Genomic DNA, 18,005 nt, shown 5'->3' with positions numbered 1-18,005 from the left:
TACAAGGGGGCTGGAGTGACGGAGTACCAGGTGTGTGACGGGGAGCACCAGGTGAGTGACAGGGGGGGCACCAGGTGTGTGAAGGGGAGCACCAGGTGTGTGACGGGGGCGCAACAGGTGTGTGACGGGGGCACCAGGTGTGTGACGGGGGCACCAGGTGTGTGACGGGGAGCACCAGGTGTGTGACGGGGGGCACCAGGTGTGTGACGGGGAGCACCAGGTGTGTGACGGGGAGCACCAGGTGTTGTGGCGAGGTCCGGTGTGCGGCGGGACAGGACAACACACGGGTGCTCTACTCACCAGGGGACCGTACACTGCGGTATGATCAACCAGCACACAGGGTTTTGCTTCACTTATGTGGGTCAGGGCTGCCCTGACGGGAGGCCGGGGAGGGGGCGAGGAGGAGGAGGGGGGAAGCGTAGAGGGGGGGATTGGGGAGAGGAGGGGGAAGAGGGGGGAAGAGTAGGGGGAGAGGAAGGGAGGACTGGGTAGTAATAGTGGACAACCGGGTAAATGTCATTATATTATTGTTCTTTAGTACGCATCCTTCTACGCTTTCCCCATCACTTGCACCCCCCCACCTATTCCCATCATCTGCACCCTTTCTATTCCCATCACCTGTTCCCCTTTTCCCATAAAGTGCATCCTTTTGCCCCATCACTTGCACCTTTCTATACCATTTTCAGTGTGTGTCTCTCGTCTCTTCATTAAAAGCTAACTCGCGTAATAAGCTCTCACGCAGCTCCGTCACCAGACCTACCAAGGCCTCTCCCCCGCCCACACACACACACACACACACACACACACACACACACACACACACACACACACACACACACACACACACACACCTGTTGATTGACGGTTGAGAGCCGGGACCAAAGAGCCAGAGCTCAACCTCCCCGCAAGCAAAACTAGGTGAGTACAACTAGGTGAGCACACACACACACACACACACACACCACACACACAACTAAGTGAGTACACACACACACATGGCTCGATCCTGCAAGCACAAATAGTAAATAAAAACACGCACGTGCCCGTCCTCAGACCAAATCCATTACTTTGAGAACACCCCCCCCCCCCCTCTAACCCCACCTGGATAGAAATTTAGATATTTGTGATGGTCTGAAAGCCTATTATGGTTCTAGTAATAGTCTGCATGTAAACTAGCAAATGAACCTTTGTCGCAAACAGAGATTATTCTCACGTTATAACTTTATTGAAATAAAAATCGTTGGTTTAAATATAAAAAGTGTATTCTGAAAACGTTTTCTTTGAAGAATTGGGTTTTCTGTAGACGGAATTTGCGGTACACTCAAATAGTTTTCAAATTCCATATTTCATATTATTGTCAATAATACGTCATATTAACCTAACCTAACCTATCCAAACGTTAAAATAAAGTAGCCGTAACCTAACCATGGATAGACAGTAGATAACAGCACTAATTATATAGTCATTCCCAATCCATTCCCTTGAGCGGATTTCCTCCCTGAGGACAAGTTACACACACCACACAACCTGTCCTCCTACAAAGAACGTCGCATTTCGAGCGTATGCGTTACACAAGGCCAAAAATTGTCGTACTAAAAAATGAAAGCGGCTGACGAAAGTGACGTACTGTTCCGTTTTCTGTTTTGGGTCCTCTGGTAGGTTAGGCGAGGACAATTTAACTTGACCGTTTTCTTGACGTTGGGAAACCTCGGGAGGACAGACTGCACCATCACCAGACCTACCAAAGCACCGCACCTGCTCTCAACAGGCCATCGGTACAAAATACCACACCGCATAATCCGATACCCGCGGGTTACTCTTGCCCGTGCCACCTCTTGTGTTGGCTTAATCTTTAGCAATCAACCCGATTTACGGGCTCACCATAGCCCGTGCTACATGGACACTTCGTTCTGAGCAGCTAAATCTGAAACAACAACAACAACCCATACATCAAAACTGTATACCTCCAGTATGTACGTGGTACCCATGTACCAAGCCTGTATACCTCCAGTATGTACGTGGTACCCATGTACCATGCCTGTATACCTCCAGTATGTACGTGGTACCCATGTACCAAGCCTGTATACCTCCAGTATGTACGTGGTACCCATGTACCATGCCTGTATACCTCCAGTATGTACGTGGTACCCATGTACCAAGCCTGTATACCTCCAGTATGTACGTCGTACCCATGTTCCATGCCTGTATACCTCCAGTATGTACGTGGTACCCATGTACCAAGCATGTATACCTCCAGTATATACATGGTATCCATGTATCAAGCCTGTATACCTCCAGTATGTACGTGGTACCCATGTACCAAGCATGTATACCTCCAGTATATACATGGTACCCATGTACCAAGCCTGTATACCTCCAGTATGTACATGGTACCCATGTACCAAGCCTGTATACCTCCAGTATATACATGGTACCCATGTACCAAGCCTGTATACCTCCAGTATATACATGGTACCCATGTACCAAGCCTGTATACCTCCAGTATATACATGGTACCCATGTACCAAGCATGTATACCTCCACTATATACATGGTACCCATGTACCAAGCCTGTACCTCCAGCAGCAGAACGTGTGGAACCTTTAACACTGAGACGTTTGTGTGTCGAGCAAATACAAGTCACTATCACTATCACTTTCACAATACAGCTCACAGTTGCCGTGGCAAGTCTTCAATTGTTTGGCACCACGTCTACCACTGCCAGTTTTGTATCGGGTACAAAGTTGTGGCGTGAAAGAAATGTCAACTACGCAGGAGTTACAGGTGGTTACAGGAGCCAGCAGCGTGGGGGGGGGGAGGGTGTTGTAATAGGTAAGGCCGTCCAATGGGAGTCGCCAGGGACGGGCGGTCGTTGAACCCACTAGCAACATTGAGCACTCCGCTGCGTCTGACGCTGTACTCATTATCAACCTTATCAATTGATAAGATCAAATGTCCACAAGAACAGATAGAGACAAATATTGAAAAGGATTAAGAATTAAACAAGTTATATGCATATATTATTGATCACATTTTGTGGTGATATTCTGAATAAATAAATTAATTAAATATATTACTTTAAATTTGACAGTAAATAGTAAAGATTATATAAAGGTTTATTTCGCTTCTTGGTGTGTATACTCCGAGTTTACTTTAGTTTATTTTAGTCTAAGCCTGATCAGTACTAAAGTATACTTACTGGCTGGTCAGTAATCTATTGTGATGGTATTAATAACTCATTTCTATCACCTTACACTTCCTTGTGTTGAACTCTAGTCAATCATCGGACCATGCAACTTGTTAAAGTCATCTTGAAGTATTTTAAGACGTTCACGTGTCTCGGCTCCTCTTATTAGCTTGACATCATCAGATTAACATGACACGTAGGAGTTCACTCATGTGCTCACCTCAGTAACATTACTGAGAAATTATATGGGTGCCATCACCAGCAGCTGAGGTACTCTGATTACTCTACACCAGTCCAACCTTTTCTTTCCCCTCACTTTCACTCTGACTCCCGTCTGTTAGGTACGCTTACTCATGCCTGTACTCATGCACATACTCCTGCTTGCCTCTTAAGTTTGTGTAATAGTCTCGCATGTGTATTCCAGAAATACACAATTAACCCAACTTATGTCTTGTGTTACATTTATTACGTTATCATAAAACTTCAGAAAGTTCGTTAGGCAGGATTTTCCTTGCCTGAGGTGTTGGGTTACATATCTGATCCTCTCTAGGTTTTAAACTATCTGATCCTAATGTTCCTTCGAATACACTGCAGGGGGTGCTTGTCAGTGGCACTGGTCTGTTGTTTAGTGCCTTCTTAAATCTTTTCTGATTTATTGACATGATATTCACCATTTTCCAACATGAGGATAGTATTCCTTTCTCAGTTGTAATATTAAAGACCAGAGTATATCGAGGGGAATGTGTAGCTTCTTATATTATCCATGGTGAAGTATCTGGTCTCATAGCTTTATTATCATCTATTGATGCTAGTGTCTCATTGCCTCGGCTTTTATCTCAATGTCTCTTCTAGGGTTTCCTCCTCCCTTGAGACTGGGAGCTGTTCCTGCTCTGTCGTAATTTAATATATATTGAAACGAGCTCTGAGCTACCTTACCTTGAGGTTACCTTGAGATGATTTCGGGGCTTAGCGTCCCCGCGGCCCGGTTCTCGACCAGGCCTCCTCGTTGCTGGACTGGTCAACCAGGCTGTTGGACGCGGCTGCTCGCAGCCTGACGTATGAATCACAGCCTGGTTGATTAGGTATCCTTTGGAGGTGCTTATCAATTTCTCTCTTGAACACTGTAAAGGGTCGGCCAGCTATGCCCCTTATGTGTAGTGGAAGCGTGTTGAACAGTCTCGGGCCTCTGATGTTGATAGAGTTCTCTCTCAGAGTACCTGTTGCACCTCTGCTTTTCAACGGGGGTATTCTGCACATCCTGACATGCCTCCTGGTCTCATATTGTGTTATTTCTGTGTGCAGGTTTGGGACCATCCCCACTACTATTTTCCACGTGTAAATTATGTTTCTCTCCCACCTGGGCTCAAGAGAATACAGATATAGGCATTTTAGTCTTTCCCAATAGTTTAGATGTTTTACCGAGTGGATTCTAGCAGTAAAGGATCTCTGCAAGCTCTCCAGGTCAGGAATTTCTCCAGTTTTGAAATGGGCTGTCAGTATTCCTTTCTCACAAGTCACAGCTCCTCGCAAATTTTTCCTGTCATTTTCTTGCATATCCAATCACTTAATATTTTATTGTAATTGTTATTTGTATATGACTATGTAGTAACTTCAGTTGCTTTGCTTTGGATCCAATGTCATCTTCATAGTTTTTTCATATTTTTCTATGTTTATGAGCAGCATTTCATATATTTTCAACTCAAGCAAGTCAAAATACAGAACACTGAAATCGATCACTTTCTCAGTATTAAACTCTGAACAAGCGAGACTAATTTGTGTTGTACTGTCTCTGGTTTAGTCAGCTCTCTCTCACATGGTGGAAAACACCTCTCACAGCTGGTGTCTAAGACCTCTCTCTCTCTCTCTCTCTCTCTCTCTCTCTCTCGCTCTCGCTCTCGCTCTCTCTCTCTCTCTCTCTCTCTCTCTCTCTCTCTCTCTCTCTCTCTCTCTCTCTCTCTCTCTCTCTCGCTCTCTCTCTCTCTCTCTCTCTCTCTCTCTCTCTCTCTCTCTCTCTCTCTTCTCTCTCGCTCTCGCTCTCGCTCTCTCTCTCGCTCTCTCTCTCGCTCTCTCTCTCTCTCTCTCTCTCTCTCTCTCTCTCTCTCTCTCTCTCTCTCTCTCTCTCTCTCTCTCTCTCTCTCTCTCTCTCTCTGACATTCGATCTCGGTTCATGCAGGTCGATGTTCAGTCCCCGACCGTCCAAGTGGTTGGGCACCATTCCTTCCCCCCGTCCCATCCCAAATCCTTATCCTGACCCCTTCCCAGTGCTATATAGTCGTAATGGCTTGACGCTTTCCCTTCTGATAGTTCCCTTCCCCTCTGAGTTTCGTCATTTAACGCGTCTTATATACACTTTAAGACTGTAAAACTAAACTATATACACCCGGCTTAAATAATATGTAAACAAAACATCGAGTAGACATATTCTACCCACCAACAGATAACTTGAGCAAATGATTTTCTAGACAATTAGTATAGATTATTAGGCATTCTTGCACTTGAAATTTGTTGAGTCAAGCAGAGGCATCTACGGGGTCTGACGTGCACAACAGCTCAAGTGATTGATTGATTGATGAAGATGAAGCCACCCAAAAGGTGGCACGGGCATGAATAGCCCGTAAGTGGTGGCCCTTTTGAGCCATTACCAGTATCAAGAGCTGATACTGGAGATCTGTTGAGGTGCGGCTGCACCCTGCGTGACGGGAGATGTCTCCCGTGTCAGCTCAAGTGATGCAGAGTCCGATTTATATGGGGCTTCGGGTGGGATAGGGGGGGGGGAGGGGGAGTGGACGTCCCGCCTTCACTTCAAAAAACACATACTTAATACAACTCCATATCTCTTTCACTTCTATATTTAGTATATGTCTCTCTGTAGTCTATACATGTCTTGAAAGAGAATTAGTTACAAATACAATATTAATCAAATGAAGCATATAATGTATTCCTATGTTGTATGTTATAAGGATGAATTTGGATCGTGGTCAGGATGTATCGTTCTTTTCGTAGCGAGGTGATACAGGATACACAAAACCCCATTAATCAGAGCTATTATGTATTCTGGTATAACATTAAGTCCGGCTCCACGAAGGATTAACACTCCTCCATGAATTGTCAACAATACTTCGTGAAACTCCGTCACAAAATGTCCCGGATACGAGCAGCAACTCCAAGTACAGCACTTGGCCTTGGTCCTCAATGTCACACTCGAGGATGTATGTTAACACCTTACACTACACACAGAGATCACACTAACCTTTTTATCCTGTCGTAGCTCAGTCGATTAAAGCAGTGTCTGGGATGCTCCCGGACGCAGGTTCGAATCCTCGTCACGGCCCTTGTGGATTTGTTCATTTATGTTAACACCTGCCATACAGGTGTTAATATATATCTTCACGCCAGCCCCGTACTCTTCATCTGCCTCTACGTGTACAATCTAACCTCTTCACCTAACCAGATAATTACCCTAGCAACAATCTTAACCTGTCGAGTCCGACTCGTAGAAAACGTTGAATATTTAAGAGCCGTTACTTTTTAGAGATGGGTGCATTTGTAACATTGGTTACCACAACGTACAAAATGCGACCTGTTAGTAGAGAAGACGTTATTTACACATACATTCATCTCACTCCCAGTCAGGTTCACAGTCCAATTGTTGAACTCCTGAAGTCCAATTGAACTCCTCACAACTTCTTAAATATATAATTACATTGTTTCATTTACGTTACTGTAAACGTTCTGCCCTGGACCAGCCCAAACACCTTTCTCAGTTTGGACAAATATGTCTCACTCATCACTAAATAGGTGATTATCTCACACTGAGAATTAATCCACCCTCGTTCTATCCCAGCATCTCTGGTGTTCATCTCATGCTGCAACTCTCTACAAATAGCCGAGCCCTTGAGAAACAATGCGTTTGTTCAGGGGCATCAAGAGTATTCAAAGTGATGGATCTGATAAAGTTATCAGGAGGAGCGCGGTATTCAGGGCGGACAGTCTTGAGGAGAAGTTAACAAGAAGACTCCACAGGGATCTGACTGACGGTGTGTTTGTTATCAGACCCGAGGCTCTATTGTTTGTCGAGGGATTGTTCTTTTATAAAACACAAGATGGGGAACCTGGTTGTGTCCATGTGTGTCTCTCCCTCTTCCCCCTCTCTCCATCCTTCTCTCTCTCCCCTTTCTTCATCCCTCTCCTTCCCCTCTTTCCTCTCCCACTATAGCCCGCCTCCTAGTCTTGTAACGGAACAGTAATTGGAGAAAAATATGGGAGAAAACTCATAGTAAGGGAGGTAGACAGGTGGAAGGAAGGAACGAGGAAGAGTGGTCAGGAGAAAGGGAAAGGTTAGAATGGAAGGGGAAGGCAAGTGCTGAAGGAAAGAGGTAGGGAGAAGGTAGAAAAGGGCTGCCACCATCTATTCAAGATAAGAGTCCCTGAATCTTGCAGTGGCCACCCTGAAGCCATCAACACAGCCACTCTCCTGGTCAACAAAGGTGTCCAGCAGCTGGACACCCTCATAAAGACTGTCAAGCAGTATCCTCCCCCGCAATAACAGCTTGACGATTAAATGCAACCTCAGAATACTGAAAAGAATTACTGAACAAAAAATTGTACAACTTACGGGCTAATTATGCCCGTGCCACCTCTTGGGTGGCTTAATCTTTATCAATCAATCAATCTATTCAAGAGTTATTTATAAGACAATGAATGGAACTTGTCTATACCACAATATTAACTGATGCTATCACGTAACACTTGTAAACATGTAAATCATATGGCCAAGAATCTTTTAAGACAGAATCTTTAGCAAATACACGTCAGAGTGCTGTAAGCGGAAAAACCACATGTGAAAAAATAAAAAATGCTAAACGCGTTTTCAATTCGCCTGCATCAGAGCATTTTAGAATCCATGATTCTAAAATGCTCTGAGGAAAGCAAGTCGAGCCGAAAACGCGTTTAGTATTCTTGATTTTTCACAAGTGGTTTTCCCGCTTATTATTATATATTTACTCGTATGTGTATCATAATTCAGCCATTTTATTGGGTGTTTAAATGTCAACATTAATGCAGAATTTAAGTCACCACACAAGAAATTGAGAGCAACTACGGCTGACTGCCCCTGAAAAATTACACAACACTTAAATTGGAAACCACCAAATATACGTCAGCCTTACACACTCACTCACCAAAGTCTCTGATTATAAGATTGTTACCAAGGAGGGATGATACGGCTGACAGTCCCCACCGACCTGGGACAGGCCAGCGTTGCAACCCGTTCTCGCACTTTCTTACAGTCAATATTGACTTATTAAATACGTGCATATGTGACATACTAAACATACTAGTTTACCTTGAAAAGCTTCATAGAAAACACCGACCTTACCTAACCTTCTTAGTATGTTAAGATAAGCATCTTATTGCTTCGTAATTACAATTATTGCCTAACCTATACCTATAATAGGTATAGGTTATATACCTATTATAGGTATAGGTATATAACCTATATATACCTATACCTATACAAAATAACCTATACCTATAATAGTTATAGATTATATACCTATACCTATAATAGGTTAAGTAATAATTGTAATTACGAAGCAATAAGATGCTTATCTTAACATACTAAGAAGGTTAGGTAAGGTCGGTGTTTTCTATGAAGCTTTTCAAGGTAAACTAGTATGTTTAGTATATCACATATGCACGTATTTAATTAGTCAATATTGACTATACGAAAGTGCGAGAACGGGTTGAGCGTAGACCTAGCGAGGCTCCTCGCTCCCTGTCTCTATCTGTCTATCAGTCCCTCTACTATACAATTCCATGTACAGGCGAGGAGTCACAATTACATGGCTGAAGAATGTTGACCAGACCACACACTAGAAGGTGAAGGAACGACGACGTTTCGGTCCGTCCTGGACCATTGTCAAGTCGATTGTGACTTGACTTGAGAATGGTCCAGGACGGACCGAAACGTCGTCGTCCCTTCACCTTCTAGTGTGTGGTCTGGTCAACATACAGTTCCATGGGTATTTAAGGGGAAACCTGGAGGTAAACTCCTATCTGTGTGAGAGGATACTATGTGGTCTGTTTGGGAGTGAGTGGAAATAGACGAAATGCTCACACTGAATAATAACAGAACGAGGAGACATGGGTGGAAGCTGGAAACTCAGATGAGTCACAGATGTTAGGAAGTTTTATTTTAGCGTGAGAGTAGTGGAAAAATGGAATGCACTTAAAGAGGAGGTTGTGGAAGCAAACTCTTTTTCATACTTTTAAAACAAGATATGATAGGGAAATGGGACAGGAGTCATTGCTGTAAACAACCGGTGGCTAGAAAGGCGGGATCCAAGAGTCAATGCTCGATCCTGCAGGCACAAATAGGAGAGTACACACACACACACACACACACACACACACACACACACACACACACACACACACACACACACACACACACACACACGTTAATACTCAAATTGTATGACGGTTGGGATATACCCCAATCACAGGCGAGTAGGCCTCTTACGTCATTCCACACAGAGGACTCAGGAACCTGTACACCTGTTGATTGACAGTTGAGAGGCGGGACCAAAGAGCTAAAGCTCAACCCCCGCAAGCACAAATAGGTGAGTACAAATAGGTGAGTACACACTTGTGTGCTGACAGGTTAGAGCAAGTCATTCATAAGAGCATCAGGCACAAGTTCGAGACAAATAGAGGGAGGGAGATAAGAGAGGTGGGTGCTAGGGAAAAGAAGGGAGAAGGGCAGATATGTGGGGAAAGAACTTTAGTTGAAATTGTTAATTTGTAATAGGGTTAATCTTTAGATTAACCTTGTTAATCAGATCCTTGTTAATCTATATATAACAGTTTGGGTTTGTGCTCGTGTGTAGACACTAGACTCCATGTTGGGTGTTTGTTTGCCAGTGTTTCAACTATTACAGAACATGGGGGGAATTTTTTACGTCTTACAAATACTTGAAGGCAGCAGTTGGCCTTGAGGCAGCGGCGTCAAACTCAACAGTGTAGGACACTATGTAACAGTTGATGTGATTGATTGATTGATGAACATTAAGCCACCCAAAAGGTGGCACGGGCATGAATAGCCCGTAAGTAGTGGCCCTTTTGAGCCATCACCAGTATCAATAGATGATACTGGAGATCTGTGGAGGTGCGACTGCACCCTGCGTGACGGGAGACGTCTCCCGTGAGTTGATGTGTTTTCACCCATAGGGTTATAATCCCATGGAACCTCCTACCCGCAGATGATGTAAATGCCAAGACTTTACTTCAGTTAAAAAAATCAGATACAAAAAGTCCTCAGGAACAAAGGGGAGATCTTTGACAAGCCACCGGCTTCCTGTCCCAGTCAAGCCCACTAGGGAGATTGTGGCTTTCGGATAAATGCACATAAATACATTATTTAACCAAAGAGAGAAACCTAGTTATTATAGACGAGTTGATAACTATTTTGAGTCATATGGAAACTAGTATAGCGCAGTGGTCTACATCGTAGAATCCCGACCAAGGGATCCGGGATTCGATCTGTGGGCGGGACAGAAACGGTAAAACACGTTTCCTTTCACTTGATGCGCCTATTCACTTGTCAATTAACAGGTACCCGGGATTTAGACAGCTGTTGTGGGTAGCGTCCTGGTTAAGGTCAGTAGTTAGCCAAGAGCACCTCGATAAGCCTAATTACAGACTTCCTCATCCCGACAAAAATTAATCCCAACATCATCAAGTTGGCATAATATGCATAATATGCATAGACGCCAAACTAGACTCTATGGAGTTCATGGAGTCTATGTTTCGAAACATAGACTCCAGCTGTGGCGGGAGTCATGGCCCGTTTCGTCTCCAACTTTGCGTAATGTGATACTCAGCACGTGCAAAGTTGCTGTTGATAAGGGTAACTTGGCGTAAGCTGAGACAAGGATGGCGTTAGTCTCGGGGAGGTCGCAAGACTTGGGGTTGTGGCACCGGGATGGTGCCTTCTAAACTCCATTAAGTAGTGCTTTCGGATGAGGTACTTTGAAGTCCATCGTGCGTGTGGCCCAGGAGTCCAGGAACAAGGATTCGATCCCATTGTACGGCGTCAGTGTTTATTCATAGCTTCAGCACATGTAGTTTTATTGTGAAGTCACAGGCGAAAGGTAACGTTTTGAAATGGGGTATATAGTATAATAGTATAAGTTAGGATAGTAGACGGGCTGTCCGCCTCGCTGACACTGTCCTCCTGCTGTAGCTCACTCTCAGCCTATGCTCGTCCAAGCTCCGGCCGAACCCCCCAGGGAAGCATTCGTCAATTTTGACATTGTAACCAAACACATTTTTTCCATATTCAATTTATATATACAGATTTTGTAAATAAGTAAGCTTATGTGAAGTACGTGGATGAAGCATTTAGAGAGGTGGTGTTCGGCAGCTGGAGAGTGAAGCACATGATCAAAGCTGGAATGTAATCAGTTGAGTCGTGTGTGAAGTGTTTGTCATTCATATACAGGGGGGTTGGCCGCTGGATTAACGAGCTTTTAGCCAATGTTTATGAGGACTGCATCCTGTCCTCAGGCCAGGCCCGTTAAATCATTCATAATTGTTTCGTAGTTTGTATTAAAAAGAAGTTTTTCACATATATACACTACATATTAAAGTTCTAGGTCTAGTTATGCGTTAGTTAGGTGTTTAGGTTGTGTTGGCGATTATTTGTATTTTTTTAGTACGTGGGGTAAAAAAAAGTAGTAAAAAAAAAAATTTTTTTTAGTACATTTGCAAAGTTGCAATTCCTGCAGAGGTCGTTAGCGAAGCATTTTCTTTTGACAGGGTTATTCCTGCGCGGGCCCCTAGGCCTATCGCTGGGCCACTATGTGTTGCTTGTTTCTTGTTTCTGTTTTACTTAAGCGGAGTATGAGTATTTATGACTCGTATGTTGGCTTAAGTAAGATTATGCCCAATGTGTTTGACAACTTCTGCTCTGTTGAATCTTAGTTGAAATGTTATTTGGTTTGTAACTGTGCACTGTGTTAGGTAATGTTCCAGTGGTGTGCTGGGCATGTCCCCACAGTGCTGGCCCTTCCAGCGAGGCAATGTTTGAGATATGTTGACCAGACCACACACTAGAAAGTGAAGGGACGACGACATTTCGGTCCGTCCTGGACCATTCTCAAGTCGATTGTCTCACAATCGACTTGAGAATGGTCCAGGACGGACCGAAACGTCGTCGTTCCTTCACTTTCTAGTGTGTGGTTTGGTCAACATATTTCAGCCACGTTATTGTGACTCATCGCCTGCATGTTTGAGAAATGTTCGAACGTTGTGAGTCGTATGTAAAGAGCTTTTCATCTATAAACAGGGAGCCGGTCGGCCGAGGGGACAGCACGCTGTATTTGTGATCCTGTGGTCCTGGGTTCGATCCCAGGCGCCGGCGAGAAACAATGGGCAGAGTTTCTTTCACCCTATGCCCCTGTTACCTAGCAGTAAAATAGGTACCTGGGTGTTAGTCAGCTGTCACGGGCTGCTTCCTGGGGGGTGGAGGCTTGGTCGAGGACCGGGCCGCGGGGACACTAAAAGCCCCGAAATCATCTCAAGATAACCTCAACGAAACAGGGGTTAGCGGCTGGATAAACGAACATTTGGCCTTTGTAGATGAGGACTGACTGTTATAGACGAATCAAAACGGATTGTATTCAAACTCTTCCTGAACATTGCTTTGTTCTGTGTAGGAAGTGCACTTCAAAATGTTTCGTCCACGTACTGCAAGTGCCCGCCCATCATCAGAACAAGAGGTCGCTTGGGTCACAACACTCAAGTCAAATACTGACTAATTAAGATTTATACGTTCGTATTTGACTTGTATTGTACTTTGGAGGACGAGTTGGCAAACATCTCCAGTTGACTACGCCCCCCCCCCCGCCCCCTCCTCCCTGCTAAGGGTAACGAACTAATATTTAAGGCAGAATGAAAGGAGACAGTGAGTGAGTTGAGTGAGTTGGATGAGGTTTGAGCAGGCGAGCAAGCAACAAACAATTATTTGCTTGGCAAATATAGTCAGAACCCTAAACCAGGTCAAGCCGCAGATCCAAGATGCATATCAGATGTAAAGAAATATAATCTTATTTCCGTCACGTGGTCGACTTTGGTAACCTTACTCGCACTCGGTATAGTGTGGAGAAATATCTTAGACACGGGGAAGGTACCAGGAATGCTTAACTCAACAGATATAGCTCCTCTACACAAGGGAGGGAGCAAAGCATTGGCTAAAACATATAGACCAGTCGCAGGCGATGAGTCACAATAACGTGGCTAAAGTACGTTGACCAGACCACACACTAGAAGGTGAAGGGACGACGACGTTTCGGTCCGTCCTGGACCATTCTGGCACAGTCGACTTGAGAATGGTCCAGGACGGACCGAAACGTCGTCGTCCTTTCACCTTCTAGTGTGTGGTCTGGTCAATAGACCAGTCGCATTAACATCCCAGATAATAAACGTTTTAGAGAGAGTGATCAGGGGTCATATCTCGAGTTTCATGGATACTAATGGCATCCACAACTCATGTCAACGTGGATTGAGAACGGGAAGATCGTGCCTTTCGCAGCTACTCGACCACAATGACAAAATCACTGATGCACTTGAAGAAAAACAGAATGTCGAAATGGTATACACGGACTTTGCAAAGGTATTTGATGAATGGAGTGATAGCACACAAAATGAGGTCATAGGACTAACAGGTAAAGTAGGACGATGGATATTCTATTTTCTGTCAAACAGAACGCAAAGAGTAACACTCAAACAAAATCAAGTCCAAGCTAAGTGAAGTACTCTGTACCTCAGGGCACAGTCCTTACACCACTGCTTTCCCTTATACTTATGTCAGATATAGACACAATTACAAGTCACAGCTTCGCGTCATCTTTTGCAGATGACACTCAAATCAGCATGAAAACTACTTCTGTTGAAGACATTGAAAAACTACAAGTTGATGTTAATAAGTTTTTTCACTGGGCAGCAGTAAATAACATGATGTTTAACAATGGTCAATTCCAGGTACTTGGGTACGGTAAAAATGAGGATCTTAAACAAAATACAGGGTACAAGACACAATCATATCTGCACGGAATAGGAAAGCATCATGTAAAGGATCTGGGAATAATGATGCCTGACGACCTAACATTCAGGGAGCATAACCAAGAAAATATAGCGCCAGATAGAAAAATAATTGGATGGATTACGAGAACCTTCAAAACCAGGGATCCCATCACAATGGTTATACTGTTAACATCATCTATACTGTCCCGTCTTGAGTACAGCTTGGTTCACACTTTACCCTTTAAAGCAGGAGAGATTGTTGAAATAGAGGGAATACAGAAAACATATATGGCACGCATAGTCACGATATAGCACCAAAACTATTGGGACGTGTCAAAGCTCTCAAAATGTACCCTCTAGAAAGGAGACGAGTGAGGTATCAATTAATATATACATGAAAATACTGGCGGGCCAGGTACCAAATTTACACAGTAAAATAACAACATACTAGAGTGAACGATATGGACGGAAATGCAGAATAGAGACAGTAAGGAGTAGAGGTGCCATAGCCACAGTCAGAGAACACTGTATGAACACCAGAGGTCCACGGTTGTTCAGTTTCCTCTTAGCAATTATATGAAATATTGCCGGAACAAAAGTCGTAGTCATCAAGAAAAACTGAATAGTTTTCTGCAAGAAGTGCCGGACCAACCGGACTGTAGTTGAAATGTTTTCTTAAGGGCCGCACCAGGCAACAGCCTGTTGGACCAAGTTCTCATAAGTCATGCCAATCCCTGGGCCGGGCTTGGGGAGCAGAAGAACTCCCAGAACCATCTCCAGGTGCAATCCAGGTACATGGGTGGCGACTTTGATAATATATTCTAGCTAGGAGTGAAACGTGTGTGATGCGCGTACTATTAATAAGAAAATAATAAGAAATTTATAATAATAATAATAATAATAATAATAATTAATTATTATTTTTATTATTATTATTATTATTATTAAAGTCTTTTTGTTCATTTTAGTCAAACATTATTAATGGAAAAAATGTCAACAATAAGCTGGAAGACACAGGTGGGAACTCGGCCATCACGTCACAGACAGCGTGTTTTAATACCTGATTTATCTATTTATTTATCTATTTATTTAGTTAATTATATGGAAGAAGGTACATCTTGTTGTGAGAGTACATGTGAGTGTTTTTTCATTCTTTCTAAAACCAAAAACATGCATAGCGTTTCGGGCAGATCTCTTGTCTTTTTATATTGTGTGAAAATAAAAGAAATCACAAATAAATCATATATTTTACAAACTACCAAAGGAAATAAAAAGCATTAAAATCTTAATGTTATGAACAAGTGAGATTCATCTCCATTCCCCCGCATATATCGGCTTTCAAACAGAAACTAAAATAAAAGAAAGGTATATTTAGCCACAGAGACGACCTGGATACTCCATCACACAGCACAAGAAGACATAACAGTTTACTATGTCACCAAGAGCAGTCTTGGCTCGGGTTATTTTGGGAGAAGAGGTTGTGAAGTCTTGATGAGCGTCACCTCCAGTAGCAGGAGGAGGAGACTGTGTGGTCCTCCTCCAAGAGCATGGCGTGGAGGACTAGTGGTGGTGGAGGGGGTCCATGTCGGCACCCTGAAACACTTCATTGAAATTTCGTTAGGGCCTCTGCTTGAGTTTGGAACTAATGAGGAATGTGAGTGATGGGGGGAGAGGTTCGGGAGGAAAACTATGGAGGAGGGTGAGTGGCGGGGAAGGGGAATAATACAATAAAAGCAGGTGTCCGGGAAAACAAAATCAGCGGAGAAAGATAGCGATATAGTTCTGGGAATCACAATGTTTGGTGTGTGAACGAGGTCTCTGAGACGAGGAGCAGCGGCGCCTGGTGTCAGAAGCTTTCTGGGAGGAGGGTTTTGGGAGAGGCATCTTCGGAGGCTTCCATTATTCGGGTTGCTGAGGACGTCAGTGAGGATGCCCAAGCAGTCGGCGCTGGAGCCTGGCCGCTGGAGTACAGGAGGTTGATACTGGCCACACTCCACACCACGCTCAGCTGCTCGCTCACCACCATGTCTGCCTCGAACACCGACCTGCAGGCACAGGTACGCTCAGTCACGCTCAGTCCTCGTCTTGGGGGAGTCGCCGTGGGAAGCATTATGTGGCAGCCCGTCATCTAAACAAAGACCCAAAAGTCCATTCCATGCACCCCGCCAAACCTCCCCCCCCCCCGGTTATGAATGAAAAAACGGTTTACACACGACTCACAAACTGATGGCGCAACTCGTCCTCAGACCAAGTCCATTCCATCCCGCGGTCGACCCCAATGACGCATTCATAATTGCTAACATGCTGTTCATTCAGAATAGGAATTTTCTCAAATATAAATTAATTGTTATATATTAGCATATTGTGCATATTTAGGCATTGGTTAGGTTAGGTGTTTAGGCTCTGTTGGCGATTATTTGTATTTGTAGTACGTGGGGTGAAGCATTTACAGCGTTGTGTGGTCCGAACAAACTTCGTCACTGAAGCACTTACGGGAATATCCTTTAATTAATTGTTATAAGTTACAGTGCAGCATGAAACATTGGTGAATTGTTTTTATATATTGTACAATATTAAGATGTACTATATACGAATGGAAAAAAAAAACTCAAATAACAAAAATAATTACTTAAGGTTTCGTTATAGAAGGTTTCACTGACTAATGTTAACATCTAAATGCAATCCAATTCAATGTTTTATAATATTTTTTGCGGTTATCATACTCTTCATGCAAGGCAAAATACCTGTGGAAAGTATGTCTTAGTTAACCATTTATTGCCGCTTCGCGTATTCGTTTTCTTTAAATTTTCTACCAGGTGCAAGATGAGAACGGGAGTGGAAGAGATAGATGTACAAGAGACAGATAGTGACGGAGGGATGCGAATATGGGAGGGAGGGTGTCTATGATTACCTAGTAGTGCTTACCTAACAGTGTCTACCAAGGAGTGAGGTCTAGCTCTTTATTTGTCGAATCTGGCCTTAAAGTTTTGGATGGAGAGTGCACAATACACTCTACTTGTTGACAACCCGTACAGGGTACGGGAGATGGATTTATCAGGGGAAAGCGCCAAGCCATTACGACTATATAGCACTTGGAAGGGGTCAGAATAGGGACTTGCGATGGGACGGGGGAAAGGAATGGTGCCCAACCACTTGGACGATTGGGGATTGAACGCCGACCTGCATGAAGTGAGTCCGTCGCTCTACCGTCCAGCCCGAGTATTTATGTGCATTCCTTCGGCTCAGTTGCATTTCCAGCTTCTACCTTTGTTCTCTTATCCTACTTTCTCTCAATTTGAAGAGGCTCCACTTTACTTATTCCCCTCAGTATCTTGTATGTTGTGATCATATCCCCCCCTGTTCCTTCTATCCTCTAGAGTTGTGAGATTTAGTTCCACTGTTCTATTCTCGTAGCTGAACCCTCTTAGCACTAATCTTGTTGCAATCTTTTGTATTTTTTTTTTAAATGTTAAGTTTATGCTTGAGAAGTGATGCTTGAGGCTGACCTTGGGTAGGTGAGACCAGCCTGGAGGTGCCTGAGGGTGACGTTGAAGGCTCTGAAGTACTCCTCCTTGGCCTCCAGGTAGACCTGGCGCCTCACCTCGGGCTCAGCACCGATGGACAGCAGGTAGATGAGGTCATAGGTGCCCTGGCTGTACCGCGCCTGTGCCCAGTCGATCAGCTGGTGAGGATAAACATGCTGAGTTTCTCAGGGCGTGGACACATAAAAGTT

At 43.9% G+C, this 18,005-nt stretch overlaps 1 long non-coding RNA gene and 1 other non-coding gene across 3 annotated transcripts in view; one reads left to right on the top strand and one right to left on the bottom strand.

The window, feature by feature from the left end:
• LOC138368639 (uncharacterized) overlaps positions 1-18,005 on the top strand; it is a 392,302-nt gene that overhangs the window by 333,843 nt on the left and 40,454 nt on the right. The window lies entirely within an intron of this gene.
• LOC123756568 (uncharacterized) overlaps positions 16,049-18,005 on the bottom strand; it is a 14,221-nt gene continuing 12,264 nt past the window's right edge. The window contains exons 7-8 of the transcript XR_011229604.1: positions 17,779-17,954; positions 16,049-16,317 (exon numbers count right to left, since the gene is read on the bottom strand). This is a non-coding gene — a transcript (uncharacterized protein). The remainder of the gene's footprint in view (positions 16,318-17,778; positions 17,955-18,005) is intronic.

This window comes from Procambarus clarkii, chromosome 25 (assembly GCF_040958095.1).
Source record: "Procambarus clarkii isolate CNS0578487 chromosome 25, FALCON_Pclarkii_2.0, whole genome shotgun sequence".
NCBI classification, from domain to species: Eukaryota; Metazoa; Arthropoda; class Malacostraca; order Decapoda; family Cambaridae; genus Procambarus; species Procambarus clarkii.
Note: the sequence above shows the minus strand (reverse complement) of the source record. Positions and strands in the feature narration are given on the sequence as shown.